Below are 15,536 nucleotides of genomic sequence, written 5' to 3' on the forward strand. Positions count from 1 at the left end.
TTTTTTTTTGCTTGACCCTAGCTGAGTAAGGGGGGGGGGGGGATGGTGACTTCGAAAGTGACCACTTTCTGGTCAGATCTTACCAGGGAGGATGACCCTGTAGTGATGCTGCAGTGGTTACAAATGTTGGTAAATACCAAGAGAAAGATATCACCTCTTGTGGGGGTGTCGGCCAGCTAGTCCAAGGCATTTGCATTGATGAAATCAAGCAATCTTTGGGCATCTGTGTGTTGGCATGAGTAGTTCTTCCAATCTATGGTTGGATAGTTAAAGTCTCCCAGGATCAGGGTAAAGGGTTGAATCTTGATAGATTCAAAGAGGTCCAGATAAGTGGAGTGGGGATCTTGACTCAAAGTTGGGAGCCTGTAGCTAGCTATGATTTGAATAAGGGTCTTGTCAATGATTAACTGCACCTGGAGTGTCTCATGTGCATCATACTATTTGACTAGCCTGAAGGTATTTGTGTCTAATGTATATATTGCAACTCCACCTCCTTTTGCTTTGTTGCCCACAGTTTGGAGTCTGAATGTATGATAGGATGAGTAACCTGGTATGGCTGGGGTGGTGTCCGCATCTTTGAACCAGGTTTTTGTGACTGCACAAGTGTCAGCATCTTCCAGGATTAAGAATGCTTGCAATGAGTATAGTTTCATATTTAGACTCCTAGTGTTTAGCAGCATGACCTTTAATTTGAGTTTTAATGAAATTTTCATGTTGGTAGTTTTGACCTAATGGCATTGCCTAAAAAAGGTATTATGCAGGAGACAAGAGCCTTTGCCAGAAGCTGAAAGCCCAAGGAAGACAGATGCAGGCCAGCTCTGGAAAAGCATCATGGTCTATCGATCGTGTCTTCCCAGGCTGTCATGTACGGGATCCCCTTGGAATGACACCAGAAACTGAGCCAATTGTTAAAGTCAATCATTTTCTGTTTGTACTGAAGCATCAGTCTGGGTGATGGTAGAATGCTGCTTAAAACTAGGAACATACCTGCCTGGGACACACATTCAGCGAGCTCGATCATCTCTCTCTTCGTATAGTGCAGGGAAGTATGTCTGAAGTCATTCACGCCAACATGGACTATGACAAGTCCTAACTGTACCTGTGTTGACAGACTTGAGTGCATGGGTAATATGGCAGATTCTGGCACCTGACAAACAACGAACTGTGACTTTCTCCTTATCTAGCCTGATGAGGGACACATCTGAATTATATGCAGACTGTAATACACAACACTTAGTTTATCTTGCTTGCTGCACCCATTATACTGCCTTTTATATAGGCAAAATGTACCAGCGATTCAAAGATCGCATCTTACATCATCTAAGAGATATTAGGAAATTGGAACTCACCAATGCACTTGCTGTGCAGGTTTTAAATAATCCCACTCATCACTTTAAATTCAAAGTGGTGGAAGTAATCCCTTGGAATGCAAGAGAAGGGGACATAAAGAACAGAACTGAAATGCATGAATCCAGTTGGATAACCAACTTAAGAGCCAATCGTCCCCCTGGTCTGAACAGCATTGCTCCATTAAAACCAACGCTAGTGTGGTCCATTAGAAAAGTAGAAGTTGCAGAGAGAATTTCTTCTGTAAAAACCTGTTTCTACCTCCCTCTGCTTTGTCTGGATGCAAATATCTATGTCTGTATACCAAAGCTGCTATGAATTGAAATATGCATAATAGAGGCTGTGCCCAGTTCAGTAATGCAATGCCTACATTCTAGGCATTTTGTTATTATGAGTATTTACCTAGAGGGAAATGTTCAAGTAATGAACATACAGGACATCCATTGGTGCAATTTAAAGCATTAAATGCACAACAAACAACTATGTTGAAAAACACATATGGGTAGAGACTGAAAGGAAGTTATCCTTAGGTTTATGATACAAAGCAGCATTTGTCCGAAAAAGATATGACCGAAGTATGAACGTCACTTTCTTTGATGAAAACGTGTAAGACTAATCACCTATTCTCAGTGAAAAGTGATCTATGAAAATATAGTAATATGGCTATTTAAAATCTGTACGTAAGTAGATTAGTGCCCACTGATGACCTATGTCCAACACCCTGTCTGTTCCAAATAGCGTTACTTGATGAATAAGCAAGTAGCGCTCATATCATGAAGACTAATGTTAAGCAGCTGAGATTGGCCAAATAAGAGAAAACGCCATTCTTATTGGTTATAATTTCTATTGGCTGTTCTCACTGTAGGAAACTTATGACTGGATACAAGTCTCATTGGAATATGACTGCAAAGGAAGCCAGCGATTGGACATCCAATTCATTGGCCAGAAAGTGTAAATTGAGACCATGATTGGTTAAGAATCAAAAATTGTGAATCATAACAACTATGTACTGCAAACAAGTAATTAATGTAATGCGATAGATCATGGCTAAAGAAGATAGTGACTAGACACTTAACTTATTGGCTGGTTAAGTGATTGGACAAGGGCACAATAGCCTCAAATAGAAGTTTTGAATGTGCCACTTACTGTAGAAATTAAACAACTCGTTCTGATATGTTGTTTTGGAGAAACAAAGCACTAAGCATAAATTGTAATATCTGTCACGCCTAGGTTTATATTTGGTTTGGAAGTGGTTCATTGACAAATTGTGAACTATGCTTCTTAATAGCGCCACATTATGAAAGCGCAAGAAACACTTGCGATGTGAAAGTGTATCTGATTGGCCAAATAAAGGAAAATGTTGTTCTGATTGGATATCATTCTCATTGGAGAGTGGCGCTGAAAGAGACTGATGAATGGATAAAAATGTTTTCATTTTTTTCACTGGAGGATGGTGTTATAGGAAGCAGATGATTGGCTACTAAGTTCTACGGTTGGAAAATAATGCAGAGCCAGCAAGAAATGCAAGGATATAAAAAGTATTAAATCAACACATGGATGATTAAATGAATAACATGCTGGTGTTCTACAGAATATGAGCTATCTTGTTTTATCTAATACTGTTCTCATTGTTCCAAGCAGCCTCGTGCTGGATTCCACAAAGTACTTTTGAATGTTATTGGCTAGGAATATTAAAGAGGAAGAAGAGATTGGAAACTCTGGCACCCTGATAATATATGGATAATAAACCCTGATCATAATTGGTTAAGAAGCATATGTATGCATATTTTAAATAGATGATTTTCCATTGGCTATGCAAGGAAGATCTGGATTAATGATTGGATGGAAGTGACTTTAAACTGGTGAGGAGCACATTGGACACATATGATCTGATGAAGGCTAGTAAGCCGAAAGCGCTCATCAGAAGATTTATGTGCTCCACTATGTATGTTTTTATTTAAGTTTTTTACTTAAGATGAAATTTTGTTTTTAACTTTTCACTTGGTGCAAGCCGTGGTGGAACCGAGGATTTTTTCTTATCATTTTTTTCTAATCATCCAACCCCTAAATTGTTATAAAAACAAGTCTGCCTTTGTGGCACATGGATGGAGCCCTTAATGTGCCCCATGTGATTGGGATTCAAACAGCAACCAACAGAACTGGAGGAGGCTGGAAATGAGGGAGAGAAGTGAAGGGTCATGGCCTGCTCACTTCTCCAAGGGGGTGGGGAGGGTTACTTGTACATGGATGCACAATAGTCCTTGTATAACTTTTAACAGGTACAACCATCCATTACAAAACCCGAATCCAGCTTCATGGTTCATAATACAGACAATGAACACTGCAATAGTTTTCTTGTTTAAAAGCACTTGTAAATTAAAGCTGCGAACCAAAGAAAACTAACTTGCCATGCTAACCCAAATCTTTACAAAAGGGTAGGAATAATTATTCATCGTCTTAATGAAAACCGTCATCTCAGAGACCAGGCCCACAAGCTAGCATTTCAACATGATCGTAGCTGACCACAAACGAGTTTCTGCATATGCACACTTATGAGTTCTCTCACCACTTACTTATAAATCTAGTAATATCCTGCCAGCATCATTCTAGGATCCTTAAGACCAAGCAATTGTAATCCTCTGCTGTCATCCATGGTGCCAAAAGCTACTCATTATATTCTCCTGTCATCATCTACTCTGCATGACAAATATATTTAATTGGGCCAGTCTAAGCCACAAACACATGCCCTTACTTTATCAAGATAACAATTGCTTTTTCATGATTGACCTATAATACACAGTAATAGCTTTGTATTTTTTAGGCATTTTAACAACTGTAGTTTACTCTGCATTCCCTCTCTCTCATCACACACCAATAATAAGCATACTATTTATTCTTCAATGATGAAATAACCTCTGGCTGACAAAAATAACAAGAAAAAGAAAAAATGCATTATCCTATATTACATATGCATCACTCAACATCATATAAAGTGAAACATCCAATCTGATGTTGTTCATCTTCGTTCATTTCTTACTGATGGGTTATCAGTTCCGTCCTCAGAACCGAGCCGGCCTTATACCTAGCTCACGTCAGCCAAAAACTCTTGAACCAAAATCCTACCCAGAATGCTCTGCTCCCTGTTACCTCAGATCTCGTTTGCCGCTTTGCTGTATAGCCATTTCAAGCCACTCTCTCTCAGCTAAGTGAATAATTATTTGAAAGTTTCTATATCGTTAGTGCTTTAAAAGTTTCAATCAGTTACTATTTCTATACTCCTACCCTACTGTATCTTTAAGACTCTCTCCCTATAGTTTCTTTCACTTTATTACCCTTTTTCTTACCTTTGAGGTAATTCTTCATTACCATCATTGGTAATCCTTCCTTTGTCTCTTCTTACCCTTCTCGGTAGCCTTCTTAACTTTTTGGTACTGTTGTTGTTCTCCACAACATTATGTCGAACAACAAAAGTAGTGTTGGTTTCAAACAGTGTAAGGATTGCGGCCATAAGTTACTGCTTTCTGATGGCCATGACTTGTGTCTATTGCTTGAATGTCTCCCCATCTTTCAGTGGATCCCCAGTGTGGGATTTGTAGAAATTTTTCGACCAGGACTCTCAATGAAAGAAAGAACAAGTTAATCTTGAAAGGCCTCCTTAAAACTCCTTTTTGTGAGGCTATCTCTGGGTCGGAGGGCTCACCTACTCCTCCCAAACCCCGTAAGAGGCGTTCTTCTTCTTCCTCCTCCTCGAGGTCGCTCACTTCACGCTCACTTCATCTCCCTCTGGAGATCACAGGGAGTCAACTCATAAGAAGGTTAAAATATCCAGTATGGTGCTGCCACCTGTGACCCTTTTGGCTCCAGGCTCGGCACTGCTATGTCCTCTTTATCGCCACCGGAGTTCCTGGTGCAGATGCTTATGGCTCTGACAGTTTTGTTGCAGCCTTTACCGGCACCGTCTTTGCAGGTAGTCTCCTTCGGCACCATTGGTGCAATCTCCTTTGGCCCAGAGTTTGACGATACTGTCCTCTATGGTGCAGACACCTTTGCACCAAAGAGCATGTCAGTACCAGTCCTTTTCGGCATCGTCATTACTACCGGTGCAGACACCTTCCTCAACGGCACCATACTCATCGGTGCAGACACTTGCCTTTACAGTGCAGTCACTTTCAACTTCTATGGCACTGCCTTCGTCGGTGCAGACTACCTCGAAACCATTCTCCTCAGTGCAGACACCCTCGGTTCTGGGCTCTGCACCACTCAAACTAGCAAGGAGAAAGTACTCACCTCCTTTGGATCAGTTTGCTGGTAGCCAATATAGCCCTTTTCTAGAAAGGCCAGAATCACCTTCAGATTTCTCTATGAGGTCGACCAGGAGCCTCTCTGAACAAGATGTGTTGTGGCTTTTTGACCAGTTGCTTGTGCCCAGGGGTCTCTCTCAAATCACCTAAAGCTATGTTCCCTCTTTCAGGTGAACGTATTTCACCACAGACTCCAACGTACACTCCTCCTTTGACTTCCACACAAGCATCGAAGCCCCTTCCTCCGGACAGCAGCTTCTCTTCCTCTAACTCCAACAGTGGACCTCACTTTTGAGCTGAAGTCGTCCTTGTGGCCCTCGGTGCACTGGGCATCAGGCTCTTCTCAGGTTAGTGGCTGTGCCATGGGGGAGGGCATTCTTGGTACCACGTCAATTTTTTCTACGGCACCCTCCAAGAATCCTCCCAACCTCATGCTCCACAGCCCTCTTGAGACTCCTGGTCTGGGGCCCAGCTCGGAGCAGAGTGTGACCCTGGTCCCGAGGTTGTCGTGCTCTGTTCCGGGCTCCCATCCCTCTTTGGGTGGTCTGGCCTTCCATGCCATGGAGAGGGCACTTGCCTCTGCTGGCAAACCCCCATGTCGGAGTTCTCTCCCCCCTCTGTGCCGCAACAGTCACAAGCCATAACCACCGGGCACAAGGGCCTCAGGTTTCTCCCCCTCAGAAGACCCCCTCTTTGCAATCTTCCCCAGATCTCCATACTGAAGAAGTAACTCGCAAGGTTTCATGCAAGAGGAAGCACATGGACTCCACTGAGGAGTCTTTGACCGAAGATACAGACTTTGATGATGGGGAAGGGTCACCCTCTGATGAGGTGTCCATTGGTGACATCCTCGAGATCCTAAGACAGAGGGGTGACTGGAAGCCCTCCAATCCTTCCTCAGAGGAATCCATGTTCCTGCAGGCCTTTCGCTCTCGGCCCCCTACCTCCTGGGTTTCCCCGCTGGCCAATGAGCTTGCTCAGTGTGCATGGAAGGCTCCTCTGACACCCTGGAAGCTATACCGCAGAGGCCTGACAAGAATTTATCTCCCCCAGCTGAGCATCCCCATTGGTCAAAAGGTCTTCCAGTAGATGCCATGGTGGTGGCGGCTGTAACCAAGAAAGACTTGGAAGAAGAGAGCCAGACTGTCCATCCGCCTAACAAGGAGTCCCGGGCAATAGATTCGGGAAGTATGTGTTTGCTTCATCGACCTGGAGTGGCAGGCGTGGGTATAGTCACGAGATGACATGCCTGGATGTGCCTTTGCAGACTCCTTTAAAGCTTCCTTTATGAATGCCCCCACCAAGGCCACTTCTTTGTCTGGCCCTAAAGTTAGATACACTGGCAAGGTGTAAACAAGATGGCAAGACCCTGTCTGCCGTTAGTGTCAGACACTCCACTCCTCAACGATTCTACCCCAGAAATCAGAGGAGCAGGAAGATGTGGCACAGAAAATCACAGGTATCTTTCAGGGACGCACATGCCGAGTTCTCTCCTAGAAGCAGAGGGGGAAACACCAATGGAAGATGCCCTTTTCAGGACAGAGGAGGTCTGTGAAACCAGGGTTCCAGAGATTCTCTGGCCAACCCTATCAGCGCTCCTGAAACGTTGCCCGACTGCTCACCTCTGGAAGCGGTCAGGGGGTCATTTTCCTTGTATCCAAATGCCTGGCGAAACATAACAGATTCTTGGGTACAACAGATAATATCCAGAGGCTATAGCATCCCTTTCCATCTCTGTCGAACCTCATCCAGAGACTTGCCAGACTTTCCACACAGTCAAAAGGAAGCAGCAGCACATGAAATCTGAAAGCTGCTACAAAAAAAAAAAGAGAGTCATCCGAACGGTCCCCCCAGACCAGATAGGATCTGTTTTTTACTAGAGGTTCTTTTTGGTGCTAAAAAAGACAGGAGACTGGAGACCGATTCTGGATATCAGCACACTGAACAAATTTGTAAAAACAGAGAAATTCCGGATGGTCACGGTTCAGTCTATCCTTCCTCTTCTGGAAAATGTTGATTGGATGTGTTCTGAAGATCTTCAAGATGCATATTACCATATAAAAATGGACAAGTGCTCAAGAAGATACCTCCGCATAGGAGACAGTCACTACCAATTTCAAGCACTGCCCTTCAGTCCTTCTACAGCCCCCAGAGTGTTCACGAAATGCATGGCAGTGGTCATCGCTCACCTGCGACTTCAAGGATTCCAGGTATTTCCATACCTAGACTGGCTCCTCACCACCCCCACCAAGCATCTACTGGAAGAAGCCCTAGACTACACTCTCCTCACAGCACAATGCCTGTGAATCACTATAAACTGGGAGAAGTCCAACACGAACCCAGCACAGTCTTTAGAATTCATAGGGGTACTGTTGGACACAAGGAATTGCACAGCATCTCTTCCAGATCACAGACTTCAAAGAATAAGACAACAGGTTCAGCCGCTGTCACCACAAGTCTTCTGCTTGGTCCATACTTCAACTCTTGGGGTCAATGGCAGCCTCGATCACCATTGTTCCTCTGGCCAGATTCCACATGAGACTTCTCCAGTGGTTGTTCCTCACTCAGTGGTACTCTCTACAACACCCTTTGTCTTTTCAGATGAGTGTAACTCAGAGATGCAAGCAAGATTTGCTCTGGTGGACGTCTCGAAACCCCCCCCAACAACTGTCTCGCCCCTTCAACCCCCATCACCCGAAAGCCATGGTGACCACGGACGCCTCCCTGATGGGGTGGGGGCTATGTCAGGGAAACTCTGTCCAAAGCACCTGGTCGGAGACAGAGGCCCTTTTGCATATCAATGTCCTGGAACTGAGGGCAGTGCTGCTAGCATTGCAAGCATTCCATTCCATCTTTCTGTCAGGGACTATTGCGATCCAATCAGACAACATATCAGTGGTCTGGTAAATCAACAAGCAAGGGGGCACCAGATCTTATCCGTTAGGCAGAGATTCCTTGAGAATAGGGCAATGGGCGATAGCTTCCAACCGCTTTCTAACTGTAATGCACATTCCTGGGAGCTCCAACGTGATAGCGGACAAGTTGAGCAGGTGCATTCTACAACCTCACAAGTGGTCCCTCAACCCTGTGATAGCAGCAAAAAGTTTCAACCGCTGGAGCCAGCCTTGCTGCGACCTATTTGCCTCCCCAACCAACTACAAGTGCAGCAACTATATTGCCCTGATCCTGTCTCGGGTACAGTCACCGAGAGATGCTGTAGTCAATGCTCGGCCCTCAGGTCTACTTTATGCTTATCCTCCTCTCCCTCTCATCTCCCAATTTCTTTAGAAAGCACGGCAGAAAAGCAAAGTGATCCTCATTGCTCTGTATTGGCCTCAACAAGTCTGGTTCCCCTTCCTCTGGCCTCGCCTGCTAGATCGACCATGGATCCTCAATCCATCTCCGTTGATCTCCCATCCGCAGGGTCTGATTCACCTCAATCTAACAACCCTGAAGCTGGCAGCTTGGCTTCTTCACTTCCTATGATTGCCAGGCAAGATAACCTCTCGTCCCCAGTGCGCAATATTCTTATTGCATCTCATAAATCGTCCAACAGACTAATCTAACTCAGTAAATGAAAAGGCTTTCATAATGTGCAGCGAATAAACAATCAGACCCCTTGCCAGCTCCAGTTTCATTGGTTTTAGATTACTTATCACATTTTTTCCAATCTGGGGTGGCAGCCTCTAGTATTCATGTTCATTTAGTTGCCATTTCAAATTTCCACATTGGTTTTCAGCATTCTTCACTCATGTCACATAGACTAAGACTTTCTTGAAGGGTGTTCTTCACCTAAAACCTGCCTTTAGAGAACCAGTACAACCTTGGGATTTGGCCTTGGTTCTACAAGCCCTAACAGCTCCCCCCTTTGAACCTGCGTCTTCATGTGATTTAAAGTACCTCTCTTGGAAAGCTTTGTTTCTGGTTGCAATCACATCGGTCAGACGTTTGTCAGAACTTCAAGCCTTATGCATCAGGCATCCCCTACCTCATCTTCCATAAGGATAGAGTACCAGTGAAAACTAATTTCTTTTTACAAAACGTGGTGTCAGAGCGGTCCATCAACCAGTCTATTGACCTCCCAGTATTTTTTCCTAACCATTCTAACAAGGGAGAGTATTGCCTGCACTCCCTGGATGTTCATAGGCAAATACGATTTTATCTGGACAGAACAAAATCTACCCGTAAATCAGACCAACTATTTCTGGCCTTTTCTGGACCAAGACTAGGTCATCCTGTCTTAAAAGTTACATTGGCATCATGGTTGAGAAACTGCATTACCTTTATCTACAACAAGAACAATATCACCTTGCCTCACAGAGTGAAAGCACATTCTACAAGGTCTATGGCAACTTCAGCAGCTTTCCATGCTAGGGCTTCCCTCAATGATATATGCTCAGCTGCGACTTGGGCCAAACCTCATACTTTTATCCTTCATTACAAATTGGATTTGGCCTCCAGAGGTAGAGCTTCTTTTGGCTCCATGGTGCTCAGGAATGTCCTTCCATGAGGGCCACCCAGGGATACAGGCAGCTGGGGACTCTGCCCCATCAGTAAGGAATGAACAAAGATCAACAACATCAGATGAAGAAGTTATGTCTTACCATAATGTTCCATCTGTGTTGTTGAACTTCGTTCATTCATTGCTCCCCACCCTCAGTCCCCCTCCGGAGGTTCCTAGTTGATCTCATATACTCCTTTATTGTAGGTCTGTTATGACCAGAGGTAGCCTTCTACTTTTGTCTATCAACTTGCAAACTCGATCTGAGGTAACAGGGAGCAGGGTATTCTGGGTAGGATCTTGGCTCGAGAGTTTTTGGCTGACGCAAGCTTGGTATAAGGCCAGCTCACTTCCGAGGACGGAACTGATAACCCATCAGTAATGAATGAATGAAGATCAACAACACAGATGGAATTTTATGATAAGGCAATTTCTTTTTATATTACTGGTGTGGTTACTTAGAAAATTTAACAGCAGTCGATATTGCTGCATTACAGGTGTCACTTGATAAAGCAATATTACAGTAATGAAACAATCACAAACATTGTAGTTTACTTCATAAACATTCCTTTAAATCAATGGAGTACCAAGAAAGAAAACACACTTACATATTCATGTTTTACACTCAGATCACTAACAGATAACATATTGGCACCATATTAAACATAATTTTGAAATTCTCACTCAATTCTCAGTAACCTGTATGATCTCACAACCACCAAATAATTAAAGTTAAGATCACCTAACAGTCCTGCTATAAAGATTCAGCATGTCATTACCTTTGGAGACACTTTCCCAACTATTAAATTTGCCCTCTGTCTTTAATGTATATCACACTTAAGGGTTAAAACTTACCTTGCCCAGCTAACCAGTGCTATGATTTGTGTGGTCAATGCTCATTTTCCCCAACAGCTTAAGTAACTTGCAGCACTGAATTATTTATGTTCACATCAGACTCCTGCATGAAAGCACTAATGCCGTCATCAGGTTTAAATGCACATAAACAGTTCAGTTCTTCTTGCACATCCCAAAGATGTTCACCCTAGTGGAAAAACATAACTTGACAAAGACTGGGGGTATGACATCTTCTACATCAAGTTTTTAGCTCAACACTCATTGATTACCTCCAGAAGTTGGGCACATCACCTACAAGTCTGAATTGAAGATTATTTGTTTTTTAAATGTCTTATTTTACAAATTTTGACAGGCTTTCAAAGCCACAACAAAATGTGATCCTTTCAACACTTGCACTCAGACAACAAAAATATTTTAAGGCTTCAGGCAGCCCCTACATCTAGCTAAGAGACCCAAAAAGATACTACTACGACAATACAGCTCACATGCCATCCAGTATGGGCCACCAACCTGTCCTTAAGTATATAACAGTCCATTAATACTACTTTTCACTGAACTCTAATTGCATGCAAATTTGTTCTTCAGGTTCTGGATTCTTGTTCAATTGACAAGGTCAAGCACTGCCAACTTCACACACAACAATGCACAAATAAATTAGTCCCCCACCACCTTGTTTCCTGCAAAGCAAAAATGGTGTATGCATAGTCACAGAGCACGAGATTCACTACTACTGATGAACATTACATTTGTAAACTGTCAATTTGCTACTAAACTTCTCAAGTCCAATCAAGACCGTTTCCAATAAGAACTCTAAGGCTTGCTACAATCAGATATCTGTCTTTCTCTCTTCAAAAAACATGCAGTCAGCTGATGGTCTCAGCCTTTCAGTAGTCTTGGAGTCCATCACTTGCATTTTTTTTCCCACTCTCTCACAGAGTTCCATACCATATGCAGTGCAAGATACCAATTAAACAGCAATCTATTACCTTCTGTGAACAGAAACAAACTACACAGCAGTTACTTTAACTACTTATGGTAGTAAGCAAAGAAGCCATCATTCACCCTGAAGCACCAAAAGATCCCCTCCCAATGCATCTACGTTTTGATGTCTAACACAATAATTTGCAATAGAGCTAGGTCCAAAAGCAGCATTCAGATGTAGATCAGCCACAAATAAAGTTCCAAGATTAAATAAATTCCAGTCGCAAAACTACAGCCAGCAAGTTATTTTGTTGCTATAAATCAGTATGCATGTGTAGTGTTAAAAATTTTCTTAACCAGGAGGCTATACCTATTATGCATCTCAAAAACACTGCTGGCTAAAGGAAATAAGTTTCCTCATATTTCAGGTTGCTTGCCCCAACTCAAACTACGAAATGCAGTTTCCACTCACAAATAAGAGTTGTTCCTTCTTAAACAGATCATTCTCTAAGAGTCATGAACAGCAAAGGATATGATGGGGTGCAACAAAATTCCAGAAGTAAGTTGCTGTGATGATACAGAAACCAGTACCAACTGTAACCATATGATTAAAATCCAATTACTTCATGCATATACAGGATATAAGGCCACTGCTTGCGAGTACCTAAACAGCTTATCATCTCTTGTGATTTGAAAAGTCCTGCCTTTCATTTCTTTACTAACCACCAGTTTATTTTATGGCTATTTTTTCTTTACTTATTGATACAATCTATTAATACAAATACTAATATAGAAATCTAATACTTTCTATCACTGGTGCACATTTGAAATCCACAGATTCATTTTTGCACACTAACTATTCTCTACCAATTCCTAGTTCAATTTCTCCTCTTAACATATCCGTTTGTACTGATTTACCATACCAAATGAACTACTTGAACCATTACTTCCAACTACAAAGTAAAACAATGTAAACAAAGAGTCCATCAAATAATACAGTACAAAATAAATACAACTCCAGATCCTTTATGCATCTATTAGGCCTATCCAGAGAACACTGGCCAAACACTGGTTATCTAAAAGGTCACTCTCCCCTTCAACCTTCACTCAGACTTGCATCATGACCATTTCTCAGTCTCAAGACTCTTCCACCCCCTGCAGCTTTCATTCACCCAACTGTCTTCTATTACTTTTTTGCTCTGACCACTGCTGTAAGCTTCCATGTTACATGTACCAGTCTAACAGTCAAGCACCTTCTTCATACATACTCTGTTTCCCCTTCACTCTCTCTGGTCCTCCCTGCAGCCATATGTACCCTCTCTACTCAACAGCCATACTTAGGAATTTGATTTCTAGTGAAAATTATAGTCTTCCCTGAAAGAACACATTGTGCACTCATTTATGTTACGTTACTTCTACTGTTAGCAAGTGAGATTAACAAAAACGATGTTTTGATGCACTCACCATCCTTTCCACCAGTTTTCCTCTCCTGTCCTATCTCCTGTGTTTCTTTCTACTACAAGCAGTTCTAAAAGCACTCCAGCTAACTACAAGCAGTTCTAAAAGCACCCCAGCTAACAACTTCAAAGTACTGCATTTTATGCCCACAGCCTCAACGATAAATGTGCTACATTTGAGTTATGGCTAGAATTAAACATGGTCATTGTAAGTCTTACAAAATCTTCATGCCCAGCATAGTTTTTACCTGATAATTATGAAATAGTCTGCAAGAGCAAAATGGACAAAGACAAGTGGCAGTACCATGACATTAGTCATAGAAAAATAAAACTGTCACTTCTGGTTGAAAAAACAATGGCAACATGCGCTACTCATCAATTGTCAAAAAATGTAATATGGTTACAATTTTAACAACCTTTACAGAACCCCAAATAACCCATCTGTGATTAAAGGCACTGACATGGAGGGGCAGCAGAGGGAGTACGAGCGTGAGAGGCTGACACTGGCTCACCCATCCTCACCAGAGGAAAGCAGCACAGGCCTGATGCTACAAGTAGCATCAAAAGCCTAGTCAGCTTCACGCTGCATATGTGATGAGCCACTTAGGAGATTATTCATGGGGGGGGGGGGCACACATGCACCTCCCGAATGCAACAACTACAGAGTTTTCAAGGCTGCCTCTGAGGAAACAAGAGTTAGGGCACACTCACCAACCACAGTATGATACTGTGCCAGTGTCCTTAATCCCCTCACTAGCCCTGGATATGAGTTGGGTTAAGCCTGCAGGAGGCTAAAGCAAGTCAGGAAGACTCACAAGGAGAGAAGCTGGTGGCAGATGATGGTCAGCTGTGGGGAGGAAAGAAATAAAATTATTAGTAGAATACATTCCTCTACCCCGATTCATCTAGCTTTGTCCAAGCAACAATAAATTCGATTCTTCCTTAAGCACCAAAAGGTTCCATTCTTTCTTATGCTCCAAAATGGATAATTATTACCACATGTGGACTTAACTTAGATTTTCTATGTACACACTTGGAAGTAGTCAAATTCCTGTCCTCACATAACCTCACAGGAAAGCTAATGGTTACAACTCTAATGCAAATGAGCAGTTAGTATTAAGCCTACATTAAAATTGATCATCAAGACCATTAGGAAGACATGAGATATTAGCATCTCATATAAAAGTCAATAATATCTGACAAATCTCTTAACCTCCATGTAAACAAGTCACAGGCCCTTTTCTGACACTAAAGGAAGTCAACTAACAGCTGAAGTCATCAACTTAAATTGAACCCCCTCTATAAGGTTACATTGCAGCCACTACTGCAGTGAATGTATTTAAATTCAAACCTACCGCCAACAACACACCCCCAATCAAACTCAAGGCCAAAAATTAAATTTTATATACTACAAACTTAATTACGAGATTTAAAAAATAATTAAAAGTACGGTAAACATGAAACAGAAGGAAAATCCCCAACCTACATGATGACTTAAGAACATACAATAAATTCAGACAGCAATGCAACCTGTCAGTTAAGTAAGCAAAACCTACACACCTTGGAAACAGGCATGTTATGTTCACTATTCCTAAACTTTCCCGGAAACCTATCAAAAACTTGACATATTGTGACAGCCTATCTCAAAATAAGAAGGCTACTAATTTGAGAAGGGATTGGAGCTTCCTTAAAAAAATCTGCAACACTTATCACCTCATGCAGATCAGTGTGCACCCCCCACTAATCACTAGATAATCCATTCCCCTCACATTCCCCACATTAATCAGAGACAAAGCTCCCAAAAACGTCCAACAAAACAAAAATCTTTCCATACCCACCCTTCTACTTTGCACAAAAACAATAACTAACTAAAAATATTGGAATCATCGGAATGACTGGGGCTACTCGAAGAATCAAGGAAGACATTTTAAAGGACAATATAATAAGAAAACAAGATGGAATTGAAAGGTGGGACTATTGTTTGAACTCTCTTGTTTTAAACCTTTCAAATTTTGACATTTCTGATTTAGTTTTGCCAATGTTGAATTTGGGCCTTAAGTTCATCCCTACACCATTGCACAGATTACATGTTCATAGGTGTATACTAGGCTAATGGCCCTGGAGCCTTTACAAGCCTAGCCCATAGGATTACCC

The 15,536-nt window shown here is 42.3% G+C and overlaps 1 protein-coding gene across 1 annotated transcript in view; it reads right to left on the minus strand.

Annotated features, from left to right (window-relative positions):
* The window catches only part of HCFC2 (host cell factor C2), an 886,151-nt gene that overhangs the window by 599,751 nt on the left and 270,864 nt on the right, over nt 1-15,536 (minus strand). The gene's annotated exons all lie outside the window — the stretch shown is intronic.

The sequence above is a fragment of the Protopterus annectens genome, chromosome 11.part0, assembly GCF_019279795.1.
Source record: "Protopterus annectens isolate FY-2018-M chromosome 11.part0, PAN1.0, whole genome shotgun sequence".
Classification (NCBI taxonomy): domain Eukaryota; kingdom Metazoa; phylum Chordata; order Ceratodontiformes; family Protopteridae; genus Protopterus; species Protopterus annectens.